Source organism: Quercus suber, unplaced genomic scaffold, assembly GCF_002906115.3.
Source record: "Quercus suber isolate HL8 unplaced genomic scaffold, Cork oak 2.0 scaffold_16, whole genome shotgun sequence".
Lineage (NCBI taxonomy): Eukaryota > Viridiplantae > Streptophyta > Magnoliopsida > Fagales > Fagaceae > Quercus > Quercus suber.
The window spans coordinates 1212629-1222198 of NW_027069481.1; the positions used below are offsets into that span (position 1 = coordinate 1212629).

At 31.3% G+C, this 9570-nt stretch overlaps 1 long non-coding RNA gene across 3 annotated transcripts; it reads left to right on the forward strand.

Moving 5' to 3' along the window:
- The first annotated feature begins 2356 nt into the window (after positions 1 to 2356).
- On the forward strand, positions 2357 to 8691 carry LOC136071493 (uncharacterized). 3 transcript variants are annotated; one of them, XR_010632790.1, is made up of 6 exons: positions 2357 to 2994; positions 3688 to 4596; positions 4947 to 5015; positions 6496 to 6612; positions 7189 to 7309; positions 7741 to 8691. It is a non-coding gene; the product is annotated as an uncharacterized LOC136071493 (long non-coding RNA). The 3 variants fall into 3 exon arrangements; XR_010632788.1 differs by having other exon boundaries at positions 2359 to 2994; positions 3709 to 4596; XR_010632791.1 differs by lacking the exon at positions 7189 to 7309 and having other exon boundaries at positions 3709 to 4596.
- The last annotated feature ends 879 nt before the right edge of the window (positions 8692 to 9570 follow it).

Sequence of the window (9570 nt, forward strand, 5' to 3'; positions counted from 1 at the left end):
TTTTAATGTGTGCTTGTATTGCTTTAGCCCATGGTCTGTTAGCTACATGATTTTATTTTTCAAATTTAATTTTGGGTTGTGGTAAAATAAACCAAGATAAAATTTAATATTGTATTATGGGTTAACATGGCTTATAATTTGGGTGAACGTGGCTTATGAACCTAATTAATAGTTTAAATCTTAAAATTAAAAAGTTTTAAAAAAAAAACTTATTTTGCAGGTCCTCTCATTTTTGGATAAAGAGCTGCATACTTTTTTAGGGAAAGAGCTGCATACATAACTGTGTCAACTTCAGGTTTGTTAACAATTGTTTTTTTTTAATATGTTGTATTTTCTTTTATTATTCAAAGCAAAACTCTCTATGTTCGACATTTGTAGTATACTTCCAAATACATGTAACCAAATCCAATTCACCTTATTCAACCCAATGAAAATAAAATTTGATAAGTTTTGCAATTTCTTTTTTGTTGAATGTAAGTTCCAAGTTTTTCTAATTTAGAAAGGTATATGTTTTTAACAATTGTCTAGAATTCATGGTAAATGACCTACTATTAAAAACGACATCTTCCTCTTTGCCTTAATCTATTCAAAACTGAAATTTTAATTTGAAACCAAAGCTTGTCAGTAAAAGAACTACAACTACAAAGAATTAATGTTTTCAAGCAAATCTGTCATTCATACTTTATATGTTCTACCTTTTAAAAAATTTTCCCTTCTAATAATACCATTACCAACTCTCACATGTTATAGAAAGCTAATCAGTTAATTGTTAACATGTACCAACTATTATTATAACGATAAGTCCAATCATTACACAACCAAATATCTAAAAATGGTATCAAAAGCTTATCGTTAAAATAATTAGAAAGGCGCATTCATTATCAATTCGTCAACTTCCACAGCCATTTATATATGGTCATGTGATTGATAATGGATCATCAGTATGAAGGAAACTGCATTTTAAATTATAATTAGTCATGAATGAGTTAGTTCCAGGACAATGTTGAAAATAGTTTTTTTTTTTTGGGCAACTTATGAAGTGTAATTCATGAACTTAAGGTCCTGACCTTTAATCTAAGAATTTCCCAAAACCATAAAAACTGCTGCAAACCAACTAAGCCAAGAAATCAATTACAACTAAAACCTTACACACAAAAATTAAACACTTGTGGTCAATTGGATTTTGTGAATCCAACAAAAGGCCAAAATTTATATCAAGATAGGGAAAAGAAAAGATTGAATCAAAGGATTATGTACCAGTTGTCAAAGAGAAATTTCCTCAAACACATGACATGCAACATTTTTCAGAGTCCTCCAATCATACCATTCTTTGTTCTCATCTTTCTAACTCCCTCAAACCAACCAGTAACAACTTAAACCAAGATGCATAAACTATAAAGTGGCTACAAACTAATGCAAGAGTAAGTAAGGCATTTTGTCAAACACACGGTGTTCACAGAAATACACAGTCTGTTGACAAATTGTACAGTCTCCATAATGCAACAAATAACACAACAAACAGGTAGAACAAATAAATTGAAGAGTATTTGATATATGGAACTACAAAACTAATCAAATTCTGCCATGAATAATTTAAAGCCAGAAACCCAACCATCCCGTGTTTTTTATATTTCTTAGCCTATCTAACATTCGGCTTTTTCTATCACCAAAGCAAACATGGTGTTACCCACAGAAACGGTGTGGGTTTGAAAGAGTTAGACCAATTAATGGGAGAGGAAGCAAGACCAACTAATGTTTGTGAAGAAAGTAATTACCAATAGCAGTAGCAAAGGACACTCCGTTCTTTTGTCCACGACGTTCGCTGTAAATGGTTACCCACTGAAACGGTGTGGGTTTGAAAGAGTTAGACCAATTAATGGAAGAGGAAGCAAGACCAACTAATGTTTGTGAAGAAAGGAATTACCAATAGCAGTAGCAGCACACTCTGTTTTTTGTCAACGACGTTCGCTGAGTTTGTTCTCGCAGCGGGGGAAAAAAAAACAGAAAACGGGAAAACGATAAGAAGAAAACAAAAAGTAAATAAGTAGTTATACGTTTTGAAGCAGTTACCAACGAAAACTAAATAAGGAAATCACCGAAAAGATACATTGTTTTATTTTTTTAATGGCAGATGTGGCATTAATTTATGTAGCCACGTGGCGCAATGAGGTGCGGTCAACAAAAGGTCAAACGTTTCGGCTATTAGTTATTATTATATAGATAGACAAAGCTGAGAGATAGTCAGTACCTACAATTAAGGCCGCGTTGACAAATCAGACAAGTGACGTCACTTTAAAAGGCGACACATTGTACCGTTTAGCAACGCTACAGTACCGTTTAAATGCCTCTGGTTATAAAAGGAAAACTAACCGGTTACAATACTCCCAAAAAAACACTTGCGATACTGAGAACGGAGGAGGAGAGAGAGATCGAGAGATTAAAAACTGAAACCCAAAACATCAGACATAGATCAAGATGAAGAAGAGTCGTACAGTCTCTTTCAATATCCCCAAACTCTCTCTCTTCTCACGAACCCAACTCTTTTTCTTCAAGAATATTCAATCCCTTCAATCTAGGCTCCAGGTTTGTTCTTTAAAAATTAGAACATACGTTCCAAAAGGCTTGCCCCTGTGCGGAGAAATAGAGAACAGAAATTTCGATTTTTTTTTTCTCTAACCCGATAATACATATAAAACCCTAGAATACAACAAACTAAATTCTGATTTTCTATTTCTCCCGTTCCCCTTCTCCTTTCCTGTTCCACTTCTCCATTCCAAAACACACTCCACGGCCAAACCCCTTCTTCATCGTCCAAAACCCAGACCATAAAGGTAGGCGGTTTGTTGAAACGGTTTGGTGAAAAGGAGATACGGAGATAGAGAGAACTACCACCGGTCAAAATTAAATACGATGAAATGTCCAAGAGGTATGAGATACGGAGAGGCAGATACAGAGAAATAGAGAGACAGACCATCAGATCCGTATCCTCCATCGGTTAGTCTCTGTTTTTTGGTTCTTTAAATTTGGGTTTAAATATGATTTAGGATTGGGTATTTTGATTGTATTGGATTGGATTGCATTTAGGTTTTCGCTTAGATTCAGTTTTGAGTAAGGAATTTGGGATAGAATGGTTTTTAATATCAGATATCTGTGTTAGATTTGGTTTTACTTTTGGATAACAGAACCATCCGAGCAAACTCTCTCTCTTTCTAATGCACTCCCATGACCTTCTTCTTCTTCACACAGTTCTTTCTCCTATTTTCTTAGTCTCCCCATCGTTTCCCCTAACCCATTTACGGATGGCTCTGTCAAACTATTGCCTCTGTGTTTGGTTCTTAGATTGGCAGTTTTTAAGAGTTTTTTTTAATAAATTTATTAAATATTGTAATAGCGCTCAAACCATGATTTAGTTTCTTGGCTAAAACTATTTGGAAAATTAAAAAAAAAAGAAGAAATTTTGTTTTTGTTTGTTTGTTTTTTATTATTATTATTATTTGTGTTTATGTTTGTTTGATATGTTAGTAATTACATCTGAATGATATTTTTGGCCATTGATATGTCAAGCTATTATAATGGGTCCAATGAGATAATTTTTTAAAATACTAATTTTATGATATTTACCTGGTTAGGATTATTGAATAATTTTCATTGTTAAAGTTTGTTGACTATCCTGAAATATTGAACCAGTGGTTGCTGCAAATTTTCTAGGTTTCTCTTAACTGGCACCGGTAATAGAGAGCGGCAGATATAGAGAAATGGAGAGACAGAAATAGAGAAACAGATATAGAGAGAGATAGATTGCTTTGCTATCCAATTGGGTTTTCTTTATTGTTACTCATGCCCTTTTTTGTTGTATAATTATTTTCCATATTTTCTTTTTTTTTTTCCTCAAGTATTTGGATTGAATTGACATGTAAAATTGTAATATCTGTCTTATTTAATCTATAGCCTGTGACTTCACATTTTCCCTCTATTGTACATTCTTCTTTGTCTTGGTATTTACAATGTTTATATGTTTTCGTTATAAATAAAAAGCTAAGCTATGTTCCAAAAAAATATAACAAAAGCTGTTCACGAAAGAGAAATTACTTTGACCAAAAAATATTAATTTTTTTTGTACTATTTAATCAATGGGATTTCAATGTGGTAGCTATTCCTAATTGATATATAGTCTCTCTTTGATTCCAATGTGTTTGATTAAACTCCAAAATCAATATTTGTTACTTGCTAAAATATGCAAATTAACCCAGTGTGATTTCTTAACATATATGGATGAGATATGCCAATTGAAGAGCATTTAATAGAAATGGTATCATAGAAGTGATAAGATTACCAATTGAAAATCAGTCTTTTAAAGAAAGATTGACTATGACAATGAGGTATATTGGTACTTTATTATTTTGTTTTAGATATGATTAAACATACTTGGAGATTGGGTCAGCATTGTTTATGAAAGACTAATTTCTCTTTCGTTTATCATATACTTTGTAATAGATTCTATCCATTATGTATTTGTTGTTTGAATTACCTCTGTTTAGACAGATTTATGACGTTCACCTGGTGTTTTCAAGAAACATTGCTGGATAAAATTGGCAGGTTAGGACGTTCTAACTATCATTTTTCTCATTCTCTATCCTATGACTTCCATTAGGTTGATTCTGTTGTTTCTCCAATTGACTTCTTCTCTTTTCTATCTCAATATCAGTATCATTGGATTACATTTTGCCAATTGATGTATTTGGGATAGTTCTTTGCAAAATTAAGTTTTCTTTGGTTTATTTTTTTGAAAATAAAATTTCTTTTGCCTAAGTTTTAATTGGCTTGGTTCTTTATTTTTATTGCTTTGCACTATTAGAAAATGTTGGAAAGTTTATATCATCAATTTTGGCTGTTTAACCTGTTTTCTTTAAATTGTAAACGCCTCTGTATTTTTCCCTTTGTATCAGTTTCTTTCAGCAAGAACAGTTACTTAACCAAGCAAGGGAGAAGAGTTAGTCAAGGAGACAATTTGTAAGGTATTCTTAAACAAAATTAAAACTTAAATAAATCAACAATGGTCTCTTCAAAACCCCTTTGTTATCAGCCTTCAACATTCTTTGGTTTCTTAAACATTCATTGCTTTAATATACTAATCAAAACAGAATTTTGTCCAATAGATTCACCAGTTTTCTTACTTTGTCTCTCTATAATTACCCCCCCCCCTCTCTCTCTCTCTCTCACACACACACACACACATGTTTTTGTTAGGGTAATGTTTGAAAGAACGTTAAATGTCTTTGTGTGTGGTTTATCTTTAGAATGAATAGATTATGACTTTGGGAATTTATGTTCTGACTTAAGTGGTTTATAAATAAAGGAGTCTTGAAGCTTATTTTATCATAATTTACAACTACTCAAATTTTATTTAGAATATAAAAAAATCAATTGATATTGTATAACCTATTATCTATACCTTTAAAAGAAAGGTTTTTTAAAGGATTTTTTTTGCCCTGTTTGAAGCTTCTCAATGGGTATCACTAGACCTTGAATACGTTGTGTTCTGTTACTCTATCCTCACTTTTCTCTACCCATCTTCTTCTCCAAAACCACATTATAACCTCCATTTTATTTGGTATGTGATTTTACTAATAAGCTTTGGCTTTGGATTTTTGTTTCATATGCCAAGTTTTATAAAATGAGCAATGTGAGTTTGAAGGTTCTGTTTTGGTTATCTTTGTTTTGGTTATCTTTGTGTTTGTTCTCTATTTGTTTGTTTAAATTTCTTACTGTTTCACAAAATCTACACTGCACTGATTCATAAAAATCTGCACTGCACTGCACTATTTCGTTAAATCTGCTCTGTTTTGAATAACTTTCTGCACTGTTTTTAAATAACTTTTGTCTTGGTTATCTTTGTGTTTTTTCTCTGTTTGTTTAAATTTTTCAGTGAATACGTAGAACAAATATAGGTTTTGATAAATAAAATCTATAAACATTTCCCAAAACCATTCTTTGTTCTTAAAGGGAACAAATATGACAAAGAAATTGGACCTGAATAAAACAGGACACGGAATTTTTTAAAATCAATTAAATTTCTTAATCAATTTTGACGCTGCATTACATGTCACTAAAACTATCAAAGTTCATATTTTAATGCATAACTTAATGGGAAATTAGGAGAAAGAGAAACAATAAAATTTGATAAAACAATACCCACAGTTGTCTTAAGACATATATTGTTAATTGAAAAATAGCCATCCTCATTTGCTTTGCTCCAAAATTTGTAGTCTTAATAATTGGGAATTGCCATGCAAAAGTTGTTTATAAGGCAAATAGTGTTATGGTTATGGGTGAAAGTTTTTAATTTGAACACTTTGTCTTGGCTTTTGGATCCTTTGGGCATATTTTGATATGATTAGGGAAAGTGGCTATGTAGAATCCATTTTTCCATTTAGAATACTTAATATTTACATATTCTTACTCTATGCAAATTGAGTGCACTTGATTTATGTGTAGGAATTGAGGGCAACTAAGCCAAATCACGAGAAAGAGATTTTGTGGCATATGTGAAGTTTGCCTTGGATCTGACCAATGCACCACTAAAAAATTATGCAACTGTTTGGAAAAAAGAAGGTAAGTTTGTTTCTTTAAGATGTTTCCTTGCTGTTCTATCTTTTAGATTTTAGGTAGTTATTGAAGAGAGATAAAGCTTGATTATTACTATTTAACTCTGTGTGTGTGTGTGTGTGTGTTTTTTTTTTTTGGGGTTATGTTGTGTGGATTGCAAATAGTCAAAACTTTAATGTGAAGGAAAATTGTTGGCTAGGGTGCCACAGTGTTATTTTGGACCATGTGATGCCTTTTTAACCATAGTGAGGAATGTCTATTTACTCACTATAATACTGTGCCCTTTTATTTCTTCAGTATTTCAATGCATTATTTCTAATACCTTTCAAAAAGTAGGAAGGTTTAGGATCTCTCTGGATTAATCTCTAAACCCCCAATTTTTGTTAGTATCACACATCCATAATCTGCAGAAAGAAATAACTATGAGTTTACAACTTAAAAGGAAATTAGAGGATTTTTTTATATAAATGTGACCCTTAGAGACAAAGGTATCAAAGGTAAACGAGAAAAACTATTTGTAAATTTACAAATGTGCACACAATATAAATATACATTATACTAACAACTTTGCAACTGAAACAGGTATAGGATACATGTCCAAGTAGAAAGTAAAACCGATTCAACAACATTCATTTCGTTTGACAAAGCGACTGAGAAATTTGTATCTAAGACTGTAAAAGAACTTGCAAAGATATAAGCAGAGGTAATTTCAATTAGAAATATCAATTCTATTTTCGTAGCTTTTCCTCTTACATACATTATCCCCAATCTGTCCTTGCACTCGAAAACAATGCCAGTCAATGTTATTTCTTTTAGCAAAACACTTGCACTTTATTAGCATCATTATTTGAACAATTAACCATCCACCCCCTTCCATATTTTACTATTACATTAAGTGAAATAAACCAACCTTCAAAAACAATTTTGTTCTTCAAAAAATACACAGAATCTCATTCAAAGCTTTAATCATGATGTATGTATGTATGCTAAATTTATGAGCTCTTAGGTTTTCTTCTTTTCCTATTACAAACCAATCATATTGACAGTTTATGCCTGATGTGTTAGTGCACAATATTGTTAATTAAAATCATAATGGTTGTTGAGGTTGTACTACTCTTTGTATTTCTATGGTAGGTAACGTAGAAATAACAACCATATAGTTTATCTCTACGATATACAATCTGTTCTGCCAAAAAAACAAAGATTGGTGGGGAGATATTTCTAAGAAAGGGGCTCTGCCTTGGCAAATAGCAGCTGTGATTGAAGACATTTGAGACTTCCTGGCTTAGTGTAGACATATAGAAAGCTTACAGAAATGTTCAAAGGGATTAAAAAGGTTTGTAATACTGTATGCAATATATTTGGATCAATTATGATTTAAATGTCAGTCAAGTTTTTTGGTTGGCATGTATGTTATGCATTATAAAATGCATGTAAGTTTAGACTTCAATATGAATTTTTTTTTTATTTTGTTAGTTAGTATGGTTTAGTAGGAGTTGTGAAATTGAATTAACCATCTATTGAATGGATAGACTTAGGAGAATGTGTGTAAAATTAATGAGGTTGAGAAAATTTATGTCCTGAGGTAGCTTAAACAAAACATAGATTATGATCAAACTTTGTGGTTTATATGCATTTATGATTTTTTTTTTTTAAGTTCCTTATCAAGCTTCCAAGATACATTTACTTTGTGCAGTATATAAATGTTAGAGGCACATTGGAATTCAAAAGGAAAAAAAAATGGTTAGCTAATGCTGAATCAGCATCTTCAAATGCACTTGGTTGGATTGTTTTAGATTAGATATTTGAGTTAGATTTGGTTTTAATTATGGTATTGGGTTTAAAATAAATTTTGTTTTGAGTATTTGAATTAGATCTGGATTAAATTGGTTTTTGGTATCTGCCTATGGTGTATGTAATTAGATTTATAAATGGAGATATGTGTTGGGTGTTTAGTACGTGGTAAAACTGTAATACCGTATGCAATCATCTCATCTCTTTTATAAACTACTAATCTCTTAGGTGATAAATATCATGGGTATTTTGATTGGATTGGTTTTGTTTTAGGTATTTGGGTTAGATTTATTTATTTTAAATAATCTGAATTTTTTTGTAATCAAGGTACGTATTTAGGTTAGAAGCAGTTTTGCTGTGGGTATTCGTGTAAGATTTGGTTTTGATTTGTAATATATAATTGCTAAACTTCTATTCAGTCATAAGTTAATCATTGACTTGGGAGGGGAGAATGTTCCACATGGAAGCCTTTCAAAATTGGATATGGAATTTGAGCATATTGGTTTGATGGGCATGTTTCATTTTCTTTGCAAGTATTGATTTTTAAGCTTTTCAATCTGTGAGTCTTTACATTTTCAATTGGTTAACAGATTTATTTTTCTTTTTTTCCCAATTTCCTTTGGGGCTTCTTGAATGCTGAAAAAAATGTTAGAAAGACATAGAATTACCATTTTCTGTTAGCAAGATTTGGGGCTGTGCAAGCTTGAAAATAATATAATTTAGCTTGATTTAAAAAAAAAAAAAAAAATTTGTTTGTTTAGCTTTTGAGATGGAAAATGAGAAGATGATAGCATGCTTATTCAAATGCTTCGCAGATGAAACAATGCTACTAAACAAAATGCATCAAAGAAGAAGAAAAATTGAAGAAGGAAAAATAGCAACTACAGAATTCAATTTAATTTTCAGTTTTTATTTTCCCTCCTACCTATTCTACTATTTTTAAAGAGGGATTGAAATTGTGGAACTTTGAAATCTGAAAGTGTAATGTTCTTTATACAAAGTTGATTATTTCATAGATTTTAGTCAATATTTCACCCTATCTGCATAATTACCTGGCTTAGCTACTTTAAACTTTTATTTTAATGGTAGACAATTGTAAAAAATGTATTTTGTTGTTGTAATTTTATGGTTGCTGGTGGGTGAATTTTCAATAATAAAACAATGAATGTG